The 17,476-nt window shown below is 37.3% G+C and overlaps 1 protein-coding gene and 1 non-coding gene across 2 annotated transcripts in view; both read right to left on the bottom strand.

Annotated features, from left to right (window-relative positions):
* SEMA6D (semaphorin 6D) overlaps window positions 1-17,476 on the bottom strand; it is a 442,188-nt gene that overhangs the window by 387,752 nt on the left and 36,960 nt on the right. The gene's annotated exons all lie outside the window — the stretch shown is intronic.
* LOC126021782 (U1 spliceosomal RNA) lies at window positions 16,359-16,522 on the bottom strand. The gene has a single exon (XR_007500248.1). It is a non-coding gene; the product is annotated as a U1 spliceosomal RNA (small nuclear RNA).

The following is a 17,476-nucleotide window of genomic DNA, read 5'->3' as shown; positions in this document are numbered from 1 at the left end:
TGCCTTTGCAAAGAGAAATGGTGCTATTTTATATTGCTGATGTATTTGGGGGTGATAATATCAGGCTCCATCATCTCTATGCCCTGCTTTTTCATTTGTATCCCAAATCATCCTCAAGTCACTTCAAAAGTGACCTGGAACACAGAGAGTAGGATAAACCTCAGTACTGCTGGGTGTTGTGACCCAAAAACAAAAAGCTAAAGAAGATACAAGATGTTTATCATTTTAAAGGAGCAATAACTGAAATATCCATAGACATAAGAATTAAATAAAATGTCATTCATTCTTTATCATAGATCATTTTCCAGCATTCAAAGAATTTGGTAGATTCATATTTAGGACATGGAAAAGTCTTCAATGGAATGTTCAGTCTCCAAAGTAGAATATCAAATAAAGAAAATTATAAAAATACATATAATTAAGTTTAGAGTTTAAAAATTCATGCACAAAAATTACATATAAAAGTGCCCATTACCTTAAATATCTGGAAAATCAACAGCAAAGGAATTCAAACACCAGCATAAAAAAAGAGATAATAAAAAAAATAGAGGAGAAATCAACAATATAGAAATAAAGAAAACAATACAAAGAATGAGATCAGGAGCAGTTTTTTTAAAGAATAAAAAACCAAGGATGGCTCAATATATGCAAACATCATATACCACATCAATAAAAGGGAGGATAAAATCCACATGATCATATCAATCAATGCAGAGAAAGTATTTGACAGAATCTAACAACCATTCATGACGAAAACCCTAAGCAAAATAAGTGTGGAAGGAACCATCAGTTTAGATTGAATAGGTATTCAGTCAACTGTTTTTTATAGTTGTCTATAATGATGTTCTAATGCTCTTATTCATAAAACAAGTACAGAATGTGTTTGGAAGCCATGGACTACATTGACTACTACAGTGCTCACTATAAGAAATTTTAGTTTCTTAATTTTTATATGTCTGTAATAACTCCTTGATAATTTTGTTCACAGTAGTTCTTGGAGCTATCAGTTGCTTGTTCTAGCTTTGCATTACAGTGCTATATTAAACACCAAAGATAGTGCTAATTATGATAATGTCTCAAAAATACTCTAATTTATTCATTTTCCATTTGATTATGCCTGCTAATATGAGCTAATGTTTATGTCCACAAATAACATTGGAATAGGCAACTGCATTTTATAGTATCCTGTTATAGTGCTCATTCATTGAGTCTGTGTTTGCAATTTATTTTCAATTCAAGCTGGTTTACTATTATATCATAATGCTCATGATTTCAGTTTACTTTCAGGAAATGATCCTGTATGCTCAAGACTCATTAGATAATACTTCATGATGTAGACTCTTTTCACAGTGCTCGTTACCATATTGATTAGTACTATGTACTTGAAAACTATGATTATTTAAGAATACTCTATGCACAATCTAACTCAGAACACCTTTCTTCAGTCAAGTTTACTACCCTCACCAATGATGATTTATCTTGGAAATAGAAAACCTTTCCATTTGGCTTGCTGGCTTTATATTCTGACCTATTTTCTGGGTCAGTTTTGCAACTGCAACCTATGGATTGATCTTCGTTGTCTGTCTGTATGTTTGTAAGTATATGTGTTGTCCACCTCTATGTCTGTCTAATGTCTGTCTATAATGCACAAAATGTCTATCTTACTTTGTATATAGTCCTTCCCCCTGTTGTATATAACCCTTCCACCCACCTGCTTATCACTCTGTAAATCCCTTTCTATCCTTTCACTTTCTCACCCATGATCTGTTATTTCTCTCTATTTAACCCTTTTTAATCCTCAGTTATTTAGCTCTAAGGATCTGAAAAATCCCAACACACACACCAACCAGCTTCCAACCAGCTATTAAAGCAAAAAAAAAAAAAAAAAAGAGCTTCCTAGCCTACCTTGCCTCAGTCCAGGAAGAAGCTGCCACCACTGCTGCTGATTTGCTCTTGGTGGCCCCTATTCCTCCCCCCCCCCCACATCCCTTTGCTGTGGACTGTTGATCTCTACCTGACACGTTTTTTTATAAACCCCAGGTCAAGGATATTATCTGTTCCATGACTGCTGGGAGCCATTTTCAGACTCCACAAGAACATGTTTCAGGCTAAAGTTGTGTTTTAGATTTTATTCCCCTCCAACTATTTCAAAGACTTAAAGGAGATATGTATATTTCCTTCATATATTTCTTTGGATGTATTTCCTTAATGGATACAATTCTTATTTGTATTTCCTTATGTAGATGAAGTTTTCCCCATTCCTTTTTTGGTTTTGTTTAGTAGAAAATTCTAGTAGATAAGTTTCTTTGGATTCTGAGATCATGTTAGAACCAGGTTACAAGGATTGTTGATCTTGTTAATTTTACCTCATACACACCAGTATTATCATGTGGTGTTGTTCCTTTGTGCATGGGCATATTAAAATCAAAGAAATCTTATGTATTGAAAGAAGTTCTTACCTAACAAGTATTCATAAATTTTATATTGCAGTGGGACCTTTCAGTGTGCGCATTTGTCATAGTGACTTGACTTAGGCTTTAGTCAATTAGCCATTGGTCATTCACCCCTAAACCTTGGATCCCATCTATGGAACTGGCATGGTTCTCTGCACCAGCACTAGGAATTATTACCGGGAAAGCCCTAATGCTATCCTGGCACTTGCTTCAGAATGGTTTCATATGACACCCTGATGATTTGGAAGCAGCAACAACTTGCTTTCAGGTCAGATATCTTTACATTGACACCTAACAGTGAGAAGAAACTAGAACACTCTCCATGATGCCCGGTCTTCGACATATGATCTATGCAAAAATCAAGAATTCTTATTACAGAAACCTGACTGAGACAACTGTGACTCAGAAGAACTTTTCCTGGGATCACAAAAAAGACTTTGGGGTTAAACAACTTAATATGTCCAGAGTCTGTAGTTGGTCTTATGGCAGGATGCTTCATGGGGAGGGTCTCCCTATTTTAAGGCCAAAGGTTTTTTCTTTCTATTTTCCCCAACTTTTGATGCTACTGTGGAAAAAGCAAATAAACAAAATTGCCACCCCCTTTTTGTTTTCTCCTCTTTTTAAATATTTTTCTATTTTTAATTCTTAAATAGGGGATACCACCTTTTTTTTTTATAGAATATTGGTATATGGTTCACGTTGTTTTACCTCCTATTACTGTATTGTTTTTTCCCTAAAATTAAGAAGAAAAGAATAAAAAGTATGGAGGCCAGAGGCCAAGTGGTCACAGGTGCATTTGTGGAGGAAAAAAGACAGAACTAAACATCCCAGCTAAAGTCAACAGCAATAGAAGCAAGAGACCTAAACTTTAACAATTTAAACTTAAATGGGTTTCTTATACTGGCAAGGCCAGGGGGCAAAGTGTGGTAGTACAAGATACACTCTGGTATCCTTGGTGGAGAGTGGTTGACATTGGTGATGGAATTGGCCCTGATTCACTGTATATCTGAAATTTAACTATGAAGGACTTTGTAGATTAGAGTGGTTTCAATAAAAATAAAATAAAAAATGTGTCCTTTATATAGGTAGAATGGATGTTTGGGAGACTAAAGCTGGGCAAGGGTGGGGAAAATTGTTGTATTCAAGTAAACACTGGTGACAGAATCAGTGTCAAATTAATGTATTCCTAAAGCCAAATCATAAATTGCAATTTTACAGTGACTAAAAATATTTTATGTGCACAAATGCATACATAAATACAAATATAAACATTTAAATGCACAAGGTATGTACAAACATATGTTGTATATATGCATTTAAATGTATGGTAATTGAATTTGTAAAAAATAAAGCTAACTTTTACAGTGCTAACATCTCTAGCAAGTGTGGGGCTTGAAAGAGCAATATCTTTAGCTATTATCTATTTAGTCATCATTTCTTTTATTTCCCTTAAGGAAACTATTTTTCCCCTCTTCCCTAGGCTTTATATGGGAATGATCATAGTACACAGTCTATTGAACAGAGATTGACAAGGAATGGTCAGATGACCTAACATGCTAATTATGGCATTTCCTGACAATTTCAAGTATAAAACTGGGAGAGAAAAGCTTTTTATTTTTTCAAATGGCACTACTAGTCCAAATATGATTAACCTCCCATTACCTGAAATCATGTTTTCGGTCCCTGATTTCCTGGACTAGAAGTAAATGAAATAAGAGAGGAAAAGAAAGGGTAAAGGGTAAAGAGAACAATCATCAAAGTATACACTCTTTCAGTGACTGGTCATGCTCTAAGTCCAGCTCATCTCTGCATCTCACAGTCATATGAGGCAATGAATGTATTTTATTTCCTGGACCTATAAGTTTTGAATAACCTAGAAAATTTTATTTTCATTCTATATATTTGTATATAGTTTAATTATCATTATAAAGATAAAGCATTTGTGTCACCTAAATAAAATGTCAAATTTTAAATATTTGTTTGCAACTATTTGATTAATATTCTTTTGCCCATTACAATTGAGTATGGAAACTGCTGTTAAAACAAAACCTATATTCTCATTCAACACTTCAGATAAGAGTTTAATAACCAGGAAGCATAAAGTATTAACAAAGATCAACAAAAACAAATTAAAAATCAATTCAATAAATGGGAGGAGGAAATGAACGGGCACTTATCACTAGGAAAACCCAAATAAAGAAAACAATGAGATATCACCTCATACCAGTGAGAAGGGCACATATAAAATATAGTAGAAACAATCTTTTTTTTTATTTTTTTTTTGCATATTTTTTTTATTTAAACACCTTGATTACATACATGATTGTGTTTGGGTTTCAGTCATAAAAGGAACACCACCCATCACCAGTGCAACATTCCCATCACCCAAGTCCCAAATCTCCCTCCTCCTCACCCAACCCCTGCCTGTACCCTAAACAGGCTCTACATTTCCCTCGTACATTCTCAATATTAGGACAGTTCAAAATGTAGTTATTTCTCTAACTAAACTCATCACTCTTTGTGGTGAGCTTCCTGAGGTGAGCTGGAACTTCCAACTCTTTTCTCTTTTGTGTCTGAAAATTATTATTACAAGGGTGTCTTTCATTTTTCTTAAAACCCATAGATGAGTGAGACCATTCTGCGTTTTTCTCTCTCTCTCTGACTTATTTCACTCAGCATAATAGATTCCATGTACATCCATGTATAGGAAAATTTCATGACTTCATCTTTCCTGACAGCTGCATAATATTCCATTGTGTATATGTACCACATTTCTTTAGCCATTCGTCTGTTGAAGGGCATCTTGGTTGTTTCCAGAGTCTTGCTATGGTAAATAGAGCTGCAATGAATATAGGTGTAAGGAAGGGGTTTTTGTATTGTATTTTTGTGTTCCTAGGGTATATTCCTAGGAGTGGTATAGCTGGATCGTATGGGAGCTCGATTTCCAGTTTTTGGAGGAATCTCCATATCGCTTTCCATAAAGGTTGAACTAGACAGCATTCCCACCAGCAGTGGATAAGAGTTCCTTTCTCTCCACATCCCCGCCAACACTGTTTATTCTCATTCTTTGTGATGTGTGCCATTCTCTGTGGTGTGAGGTGGTATCTCATTGTTGTTTTGATTTGCATCTCCCTGATGATTAGTGATGTGGAACATTTTTTCATGTGTCTTTTGGCCATGTGTATTTCTTCTTTGTCAAAGTGTCTGTTCATTTCTTCTCCCCATTTTTTGTTGGGGTTAGATGTTTTTTTCTTGTAGAGTTCTGTCAGTGCCTTATATATTTTGGAGATTAGCCCCTTATCTGATGGGTATTGGGTGAATAGTTTCTCCCATTCAGTGGGTGGCTCTTGTATCCTGGGCACTATTTCCTTTGAGGTGCAGAAGCTTCTCAGCTTAATATATTCCCATCTGTTAATCTCTGCTTTCACTTGCTTGGAGAGTGCAGTTTCCTCCTTGAAGATGCCTGTAATGTCCTGGAGTGTTTTGCCTATGTGCTGTTCTATATATCTTATGGTTTTGGGGCTGATATCGAGGTCTTTAATCCATTTGGATTTTACCTTTGTACATGATGTTAGCTGGGGATCTAAGTTTAATTTTTTGCAAGTGGCTATCCAATTGTGCCAACACCACTTGTTGAAGAGGCTTTCCCTGCTCCATTTAGGATTTCCTGCTCCTTTATCAAAAATTAGAGGGTTGTATCTCTGGGGAACATTTTCTGAGTATTCAAGCCTATTCCACTGATCTGAGGACCTATCCTTATTCCAATACCATGCTGTTTTGATAACTGTTGCTTTGTAGTACAGTTTAAAGTTGGGAAAAGTAATTCCTCCCATATTCTTTTTCCCAATGATTGCTTTAGCTATTCGAGGGTGTTTATTGTTCCAAATGAATTTCAAAAGTGTCTGATCCACTTCTTTGAAGAATGTCATGGGTATCTTTAGAGAGATGGCATTAAATCTGTATAATGCCTTGGGGAGTATTGACATTTTGATGATGTTAATCCTGCCAATCCATGAGCAGGGTATGCGTTTCCATTTCCGTGTGTCCTCTCTTATTTCTTGGAGCAGAGTTTTATAGTTTTCTTTGTATAGGTCCTTCACATATTTAGTCAAGTTGATTCCAAGATATTTGAGTTTGTGTGGCACTATTGTGAATGGGGTTGTTTTCTTAATGTCCATTTCATCCTTATTACTATTGGTATATAGAAAGGCCATTGATTTTTGTGTGTTAATTTTGTAGCCTGCCACCTTGCTATATGAGTCTATTGTTTCTAGAAGCTTTTTGATAGAGTCTTTAGGGTTTTCTAAGTAGAGTATCATGTCATCTGCAAACAGTGAGAGCTTGACTTCTTCCTTTCCTATCTGGATTCCCTTGATATCCTTTTCTTGCCTAATCGCTATAGCAAGTACTTCCAGTGCTATGTTGAATAGGAGTGGTGAGAGAGGACAGCCTTGTCTTGTGCTAGAATTTAGAGGGAAGGCTTTCAGTTTTTCTCCATTGAGGATAATATTTGCCACTGGCTGGTGGTAGATGGCCTTCACTATATTGAGAAAGGTTCCCTCCATTCCCATCTTGCTAAGAGTTTTGATCAAGAATGGGTGTTGGACCTTATCAAATGCTTTCTCTGCATCTATTGATATGATCATGTGGTTTTTATTTTTCTTGTTATTGATGTTGTGTATTATGTTGATAGATTTACGGATGTTAAACCAGCCTTGCATTCCTGGGATGAAACCTACTTGATCGTAGTGGATGATCTTCTTAACGAGGCATTGAATCCTATTTGCCAGGATTTTGTTGAGGATCTTTGCATCTGCATTCATCAGTGATATTGGTCTGTAATTTTCTTTTTTGGTAGCGTCTCTGTCTGGTTTAGGTATCAAGGTGATGTTGGCTTCATAAAAGCTATTTGGGAGTGTTTCTGTTTGTTCAATTTCATGAAATAGTCTTGCCAAGATTGGCAGTAGTTCCTCTTGGAAAGTTTGATAGAATTCATTAGTGAATCCATCTGGACCTGGGCTTTTGTTTTTCGGCAGACATTTGATTACTGTTTTAATTTCATCAATGGTGATGGGGGTGTTTAGATATGCTACATCCTCTTCCTTCAACCGTGGAAGATTATAAGAGTCCAAGAATTTATCCATTTCTTCCAGGTTCTCATTTTTAGTGGCGTAGAGTTTTTCAAAGTAGTTTCTGATTACCCTTTGAATCTCTGTCATATCAGTAGTGATCTCTCCTTTTTCATTCCTGATACGAGTTATCAAGTTTCTCTCTCTCTCTTTCTTTGTTAGGTTTGCCAGTGGTCTATCAATCTTGTTTATTTTTTCAAAGAACCAACTTCTGCTTTCGTTGATCTTTCGGATTGTTTTTTGAGTTTCCACTTCGTTGATTTCTGCTCTCAGCTTTGTTATTTCCTTCTGTCTTCCTGTTCTTGGGTCCTTTTGTTGAGAATTTTCTAGTTCTATTAGCTGTGTCATTAAGCTACTCAGGTAAGCTCCTTCTTCCTTCCTGATGTGTGCTTGCAAAGCTATAAATTTTCCTCTCAGTACTGCTTTTGCTGTGTCCCATAAGTTCTGAGAGTTTGTGTCTTTATTGTCATTTGTTTCCAGGAACCTTTTTATTTCCTCCTTGATTTCATCTCGGACCCACTGGTTATTGAGCATGAGGCTGTTTAACTTCCAGGTGTTAAAGTGTTTCTTCTGAGTCCCTTTGGAATTCACAAATAATTTCAGAGCCTTGTGGTCAGCGAAGGTAGTCTGCAAAATTTCTATCCTCTTGATCTTATGGAGGTATGTTTTATGTGCCAGCATGTAGTCTATCCTGGAGAATGTCCCATGTACATTGGAGAAGAATGTGTATCCAGGTTTCTGGGGATGGAGTGTCCTATATATATCCACTAGGCCTCTTTCTTCCATTTCTCTCCTCAGGTCTAGTATATTCTTGTTGGGTTTCAGTCTGGTTGGCCTGTCCAGTGTTGACAAAGCCGTGTTAAGGTCCCCCACAATTATTGTGTTGTTGTTGATATTATTTTTCAGATTTGTCAACAGTTGTATTAAATATTTTGCTGGCCCCTCATTCGGTGCATATATGTTTAGGAGAGTGAATTCTTCCTGCTCTACGTACCCCTTGATTAATATAAAATGTCCATCTTTGTCCCTTACAACCTTCCTGAGTATAAAGTTTGCATTATCTGATATTAGTATGGCCACTCCAGCTTTTTTATGGGTGTTGTTTGCTTGGATAATTTTTCTCCAGCCTTTTATTTTGAGTCTATGTTTGTTCTGACTATTCAGGTGCGTTTCTTGTAGGCAGCAGAAAGTTGGATTGAGTTTTTTGATCCATTTAGCCACTCTGTGTCTCTTAACTGGTGCATTTAGTCCATTGACATTGAGAGAAAGAATTGTCCTGGGATTTAACGCCATCTTTATTTCAAAATTTGGTGTGTCTTTTGGGTAGTCTTGTCTTAGATTAGGTCTTTCAGTTTTTCTCTTAAGACTGGTTTTGTGTCTGTGAAGTTTCTGAGCTGTTTTTTGTCTGTGAAACCATGTATTCTTCCATCAAACCGGAAAGTGAGTTTTGCTGGGTATAGTATTCTGGGTGAAGCATTCATTTCATTCAGTCTTGTCACAATATCCCACCACTGCTTTCTGGCATTGAGTGTTTCTGGTGACAGGTCTGCTGTAAATCTCAGGGAAGCTTGCTTGAACATGATTTCCCCTTTTGATCTTGCTGTTTTCAGAATTCTGTCTCTATCTGTGGGATTTGTCATTGTGACTAGGATGTGTCTTGGGGTGGTTTTTCTGGGGTCTCTTTTGGTTGGTACTCTTCGGGCATGCAGGATTTGATCACATATATTCTTTAGCTCTGGAAGTTTCTCTTTAATGATGTTCTTGACCATTGATTCTTCCTGGAAATTTTCTTCCTGGGTCTCTGGGACTCCAATGATTCTTAAGTTGTTTCTGTTGATCTTATCATAGACTTCTATTTTCGTCTGTTCCCATTCTTTGACTAATTTTTCCATTGTCTGCTCATTTGCTTTAAGTTTTTTGTCCAATTTCTCCTGCTGTATGGAATTGTTATGTATCTCATCTTCCACAGCACCAAGTCTATTCTCAGCTTCTGATACCCTGTCCCAGAGCTTATCCATTTTGTCATTCAATTCGTTTACTGACTTTTTCAGTCCTGTTAGTTGACATGTTATTTCAGTTAGGAGTTTTGTCATTTCTGCCTTCATATTTTCTTGGTTCTTATTAGTGTTCTGTTCAACTCGATCCATGGTTTCTTGGAGTCTGTTGAGCACCTTCCATATTGCTAGTCTAAAGTCCTTATCTGAGAGGTTGATTAGTTGTTCAGTCATTATCTGGTCCTCAGAATTGTCATCTTCATTCTCTATGTCTGATGCTGGCCTGCGTTGTTTCCCCATTGTCACACTTGTATTGTGGGTTTTTCTACGTGTTGTGGTGGTATTCATTGTCTATATGATGTAGGCAGCACACTCCTCTGGCTCCTCCCTTTCTGGATGGGCTGACTTGCCTCTAAGGGAGGGGAGTCCTCCGTGGATGAAGCCTCACACTGGGTCAAATCTTAGGCCCGAGCATGCAACAGAGAAGACAGTCCAGTGAGAAATGTTTGCTTCTGTGATATAGCGCCGTTCTTAGTGTGATTTTTCCTTCTTGTTGCAATGGAGTTCTTTCCTTAGAAAGAGTGCACGGCCGCGTAGCGAAGCGGAGCGGCCGTGCTCCTCTGAGCCTCTTTTTGCCCCACTCGCAAGAGTTTCACGCAAGAGGACAGTAGACAGACATAGACAGGTCACACTCACAGTCTTTCACAGTTGAGCCCCACTGGGCCGGTGTACTTTCGCGGATTTTCTCCGCCTGGTGTCACACACAGGGAGCCGGCTTTTGCCCAGATAGCATTGTTATCTCTTCCCGAATGTAGTTTCTTTGGAGTTAGCTTCCCAGGGCTCTGAGGAGAGCTTCCAGAGTTCAGGAAAGACAGAGAAGGGTAGGACAGGGCTCCCTTCCGGTGCTCAGTTCCTCAGAAGAAGCACAGCCCGGTGGAGATTCTGCAGGTAGAGCAGTCAGCACTCTGCCTGGAAACCCCCACCTGCAGCCATTTCTCACTCACTCACTGGCTCGCTGGGTAGCTCCCGAATGTAGTTTCTTTGGGGTTCGCTTCCCAGGGCTCTGAGGAGAGCTTCCAGAGTTCAGGAAAGACAGAGAAGGGTAGGACAGGGCTCCCTTCCGGTGCTCAGTTCCTCAGAAGAAGCACAGCCCGGTGGAGATTCTGCAGGTAGAGCAGTCAGCACTCTGCCTGGAAACCCCCACCTGCAGCCATTTCTCACTCACTCACTGGCTCAGAAACAATCTTTGATGGCAAGGATGTGGCGAAAAATAACTCTCATCCTCTGCTGGTGGGAATGTCTGGTTCAAACCTTGTGGAAAATAATATAGTTGGTACTCAGTAAATTTAGATATGAGCTGCCATATGTTCCAATAATTCCACTTTTAGATATCTTTTCCCAGATGCTAAAAAACATTAATTCAAAAGGACATGTAATGAGTATAATAGTTTAGATATGAAAACAACCTAGGTGTCCAACAACAGATGAGTAAATTTTGAAGCTGTGGTACATTAACACAAATTCAGATTTATACACAGAGTGCAGCATCAAGAAATTATGAAATCATGCCATTGCTGCCACCTGGTTGGAACTGGAAGATATTTTGAATAAAGTAAGCAAGAAGAAGAAATCCAAACACAGGATGATCTCACTTATTTGTGTTATATAAAGTAATTGTAATTGGAAATACAATGTAGTAAAGGGAAAATGACCACATCATTCTTGATTCCATATCATATACACCAAGGAGAGAGAAGTAAAGAAATCAGTGTCAAGTAAGAAGGTGAGAAATGGAAGAAGTAGGAACACAGGGCTTCAATTATATTGGTATAGTTATATATCCAAAACACAATATCAATAATACTAAAAACACGAGATCTAAGATAAAGCAGGAGATCTAGCCACAGTCATTTCATGTACCTGCCAAGGATGAAGGCTGACAGTGGTGGGGATGATGGAGTAAAGGAGTATAGGAGAACTAGTAAGAGGAGTTGACATTGATGGTAGAATTGGTTTTAAATATTGTATTCCTGGGGCTGGAGCTGGGTTTTGCCTTGCACGTGCTAGGACGGACCATGATTCTATCCCCCAGCATCCCATATGGTCCCCCCAAGACAGGAGCAATTTCTGAGCACAGAGCCAGGAGTAACCCTGGAGCGTCATAGGGTGTGGCCCAAGAAATCAAATATATATATGTATATATATACATATATACCTATACACATACATATATACATATGTATATGTATATATATGTATGTACATATATATGTATGGATAGCCCAAAATCAGCTATAATAGCTATGTAAATCACAATTCTTTAATTAAATAAAGAGAACAAAGCCTCTATCTGAATATTATAGCAATAAATAGTTTTTAAAAAATATATCAGGCCGGAGTGATATCGCAGTTGTAGGGCATTTGACTTGCACGCGGCTAACCCAGTACAGACCTTGGTTCGATTCCTGGCATTCCATATGGTTCCCCATGTCAGGAGAAATTTCTGAGCAAAAGCCAGGAGTAACCCCTGAGCATCACTGTGTGTGGCCCAAAAACAAAAAAAAAAAACAACAAAAATAAAAACAAAACAAAACAAAAACAAAAATATCAGTGAGGTATGGAACATCAAACTATGCACAGAATCACCTGCCACCACAAAGTAGTCCTTATTGGGTCCTATTTTTAAAATGTATTTTTATTTAAACACCATGGTTACAAGGTTGTTCAAAATTTATTTTTCACCATAAAATTGTTTGTGATTAAGTTACAGTCATATAAAGTATATCAACCTTCACCACTGTGCATTTCCCACCACCAATATTGTTTCCCTCTCACCTTCCTAGATACCCTCATCTCTCCCACCCAAAATACCTGTCTACCTATTTCACTAACATTTTTCTTTATTTTTCTCTCTCCCTTGTTCTTTCTCTCCCCTTTCTATTTTTTCTTTTTTTTTGTTTGTTTTGTTTTCGTTTTTAGGGTTCCCACCCTTTGACACTCAGGGGTTACTCCTAGCTTTGCGCTCAGAAATTGCTCCTCGCTTAGGGGACTGTATAAGATGAATCCAGGTCCATCCTGGTTGGGCTACATGCAAGGCAAATGCCCTATCACTGGTTCTATCACTCTGGCCTCTCTCTTTTTACATTTTTGATATTGTGGTTTGTACTACTGCAAATGAAGGGGTGTCATGAATGTCCCTCTTGTATTAAACACTACTATAATTCTTTTTTTTTTTTTTAGAATACAAGTCTAGTAATTGCTTTAGAAGACTAGTAAAAATGCTGAGGTTTTAATTGAAATTTTTCATTATATATATCCATTTCTTTATCTCTACATTTTATTTACTTATTCATTTACATTTTTTCCTTTTTTTATTTAAACAACTTTATTACATACATGATTGTGTTTGGGTTTCAGTCATGTAAAGAACACCACTCATCACCAGTTCAACATTCTCATCACCAATGTCGCAAATCTCCCTCCTCCCCACCCAACCCCCACCTGTACTCTAGACAGGCTTTCTATTTCCCTCGTACATTCTCATTATTAGGATAGTTCAAAATGTAGTTATTTCTTTAACTAAACTCATGCCTATTTGTGGTGAGCTTCATGAGGTGAGCTGTAACTTCCAGCTCTTTTCTTTTGTGTCTGAAAGTTATTGCAAGTTATTGAAAGTTATTATTGCAAGAATGTCTTTCATTTTTCTTAAAACCCATAGATGAGTGAGACCATTCTGCGTCTTTTTCTCTCTCTCTGACTTATTTCACTCAGCATAATAGATTCCATGTACATCCATATATAGGAAAATTTCATGACTTCATCTCTCCTGACAGCTGCATAATATTCCATTGTGTATATGTACTACAGTTTCTTTAGCCATTCATCTGTTGAAGCGTATCTTGGCTGTTTCCAGAGTCTTGCTATGGTAAATAGTGCTGCAATGAATATAGGTGTAAGGAAGGGGTTTTTGTATTGTATTCTTATGTTCCTAGGGTATATTCCTAGGAGTCGTATAGCTGGGTCGTATGGGAGCTCGATTTTCAGTTTTTGGAGGAATCTTCATATTGCTTTCCATAAAGGTTGAACTAGATGGCATTCCCACCAGCAGTGGATAAGAGTTCCTTTCTCTCCAAATCCCCGCCAACACTGCTTGTTCTCATTCTTTGTGATGTGTGCCAATTTCTGGGGTGTGAGGTGGTACCTCATTGTTGTTTTGATTTGCATCTCCCTGATGACTAGTGATGTGGAGCATTTTTTCATGTGTCTTTTTGGCCATTTGTATTTCTCCTTTGTCAAAGTGTCTGTCCATTTCTTCTCCCAATTTTTTGATGGGATTAGATTTCTTTTTTCTTGTAAATTTCTGTCAGTGCCTTGTATATTTTGGAGATTAGCCCCTTGTCTGATGGGTATTGGGTGAATAGTTTCTCCCACTCAGTGGGTGGCTCTTGTATCCTGGGCGCTATTTCTTTTGAGTTGCAGAAGCTTCTCAGTTTAATATATTCCCATTGGTTAATCTCTGCTTTCACTTGCTTGGAGAGTGCAGTTTCCTCTTTGACGATGCCTTTAGTCTCAATGTCCTGGAGTGTTTTACCTACGTGTTGTTCTATATATCTTATGGTTTCGGGTCTGATATCGAGGTCTTTCATCCATTTGGATTTAACCTTCGTACATGATGTTAGCTGGGTGTGTAAGTTCAATTTTTTGTAAGTGGCTAGCCAGTTGTGCAAAGACCACTTGTTGAAGAGGCTTTCTTTGCTCCATTTAGGATTTCTTGCTCCTTTATCAAAAATTGTATGTCTGGGGAACATTCTCTGAGTATTCAAGCCTATTCCACTGATCTGAGCGCCTGTTTTTTATGGCAAGCTTCATAGCATAGACGGGTCCTCTGAATCCTCCTTTCTATTGTCTCTGGATATCATTCCCACACTGTCTTTTATTTTCCTTATATCTCCCAGAAGAATGAGATCATTCTATGTTTACTACTCCCCCTCTAATTCATTTCTCTCAGTATAATGCTTTCCATATCCACCCATTTATAAGTGAATTTCATGACTTCATTTTCCTTATGGTTGCATAATTTTCTATTGTGTGCATATACTACAGTTTTTTTAGGCACTTGTCTGTTGATGCTCATCTACGTTGCTTCCAGATATTGACTATTGTAAACAGTGCTGCAATAAATATATGACTGCAGAGGTCATTTTTCTATTGTGTTTTTGTGTTCCTAAGGTATATCCCTAGGAGTAATTTTCATAGATCATAAGGAAGTTAAATTTCCAGTTTTTGTTCAGGAATATGTTTTCAAGAAAAGCTGAACTAATCTGCATTCTCAGCAGCAGTGAATGAGATTCCCTTTCTCCCCACATCCATGACAGCACTGGTTGTTCTTGTTCTTTGTGATATGTGCCATTCTCTGTGGTATGAGATGATATCTCATAATTGTTTTGATTTGCATGTACTTAATGATTATTGATGTGGAACATTTTTTCATGTGTCTTTTAACTATCTGAATTTCTTCTTTGAGGAAATATCTGTTCATTTTTTCTCATTTTTTAATGGGGTTAGATATTTTTTTCTTGTTTAGTTCTGTCAGTAACTTGCATATCTTCAATATTAGCCCTTTATCAGATGGGTATTGGGTGAATAGTATCGCCCATTCTGTGGATACCCTTTGTATCCTAATTAATGATTCCTTTTAAGTGCAGAAACTTCTCCGTTTATTGTAGTCTCATTTGTTTATCTCTGCTTCCATTTGCTTGGATAGTGGAACCAGTTGAAAATACCTTTAATCTCAATGTCATGGAGCTTTTGTCTATGTTTTCTTCTATCTATATACCTTATGGTTTCAGGTATGGTATGAAGATCTTAAATTCATTTTGATTTGACCTTTGTGTATGATGTTAAAGATAGTTTTGACTACACCAGTGTGTAAAAGAAACTTTTCTTGCTTCCTCTTGTATGTTTTATTCCTTTATCAAAGATTAATTTATTGTATATCTGAGGGTCTGTCTCAGAATACTCAAGTCTATTCCAATTATCAAAAGCTGTGATAGTTACTATTAATTTATAGTATAATTTAAAGTTGGGGAAAGTGATGACTCCCATCTTCTTTTTTCCAAGGATTGCTTAAACTATTTGGGGGCATTTATTATTACAAATAAATTTTAGGAGTGTTAGATCCACTTTGTGAAAAATATCATGGGTATCCATAGAGGGATTGCAATAAATCTGTATAATACTTTGGAAGTATTGCCAATTTAATGAAGTTGGCCCTTTTTTTTTAATAATATTTTTTATTTAAACACCTTGGTTACAAACATGATTGTGGTTGGGTTTCAGTCGTATAAGATGATACCCCCCCCCCATCACCAGTGTAACATTCCCATCACTAATGACCCAAATATCCCTCCTCCCCTCCCCGCCCCCACCTGTACTCTAGGCAGGCTTTCTATTTCCCTCATATATTCTCATTGTTAGGATAGATCGCAATGTAGTTATTTCTCTAACTAAACTCATCACTCTTTGTGGTGAGGTTCATGAGGTGGGCTGTAACGTCCAGCCCTCTCTTTTGTCTCTGAAAATTGTTGAGACATTTCTTTCATTTTTCTTAAAACCCATAGATGAGTGAGACCGTTCTCCTTCTTCAGCATAATAGATTCCATGTACATCCATGTATAGGAAAATTGCATAACTTCATCTTTCCTGATGTTGGCCCTTTTAATCCATTAGCCTGATACATATTTCTACTTCCTTGTGTCCTCTTTTTTTGTTTTTCTTTTTTTAGTGGGAGAGCGTGAATGCAGTCCCCCACTAGCACAAATTATGCACTCGAGTTTCCCACATTTGGGGAAATTGCAGGGGTCAGCACATCCGGAGTGCAATGGATGAGCCTCACCCTGGGGAAACCACCTTCGTGATCATGGTATCTCCCCTACCAGATAAGTATCTCTCTCTTTTTTTTTTTAATTGAAGCAATGTTTTAAAGTTTTCTTTGTGTACTCTTTAACCTTTTTAGTTAAGTTGGTTCCAAAGTTGATTTTCTGAGGCACAATTGTTAATGAGATTTTTTAATGTTTCTTTTTTCTCTTTTATTATTTGTATATAAAAACACCTTTGAATTTTGAGGGTTGATTTTGTAGCCTGTCACTTTACTATACAAATTTACCGTTTCTAGGAGATTTTTGGTAAAGTCTTTAGGATTTTCTAAATTTAGTATCATGCCATCTGCAAATAGTGAAAGCTGGAGTTCTTTTCCTATCTGAATTTCCTTGATACCCTTTTCTTGCCTGATTGCTATGCCAGGCTCTTCCAGCACTATGTTAAATAGAAGTGAGGAGAGGAGCCAGCCTTGTCGAATGCCAGTTCTTATAGACAAGGCTTTTACTTTTTTCTCCATTGATTATAAAATTTACCATAGCTTGTGGTAAATGGCCTTGACTATATAGAGAAAAAACCCTTTAATTCTCATCTTGAAAGTTTTATCACTAATGGGCTTTTGACCCTTTTAAATGCTATCTCTGCATCTATTGATATAATCGTGTAGTTTTTATTTTTCTTTTTGTTGACATGATGTATTACATTGTTTTACTTCCATATGTTAAACCATCCTTGCACTTCTGAGATAAATCATACTTGGCCATGGGATATGACCATTTTTAGAATCTTCCCATCTGTGTTCAGCAAGAATATTGGTCTGTAGTTCTCTCTCTTCTTCTCTCTCTCTTTTTTTTTTCTCTTTGTGGCAACTCTGTTTGCCTTTGGTATAGGGTGATGTTAGCTTCATTAAAAACTATTTTGGAGTGTTCCTGTTTCTTTAATTTCCTGAATGGGCCTGAAAAGGATTGGCAGTAGGTCTTGAAAGGTTTGAAAAATTTCATTAGTGAATTCATCAGGGCTCAGG

Source organism: Suncus etruscus, chromosome 10, assembly GCF_024139225.1.
Source record: "Suncus etruscus isolate mSunEtr1 chromosome 10, mSunEtr1.pri.cur, whole genome shotgun sequence".
Classification (NCBI taxonomy): domain Eukaryota; kingdom Metazoa; phylum Chordata; class Mammalia; order Eulipotyphla; family Soricidae; genus Suncus; species Suncus etruscus.
The sequence above is the reverse complement of the archived record's forward strand: the minus strand, read 5'-3'. Positions and strand labels throughout refer to the sequence as shown.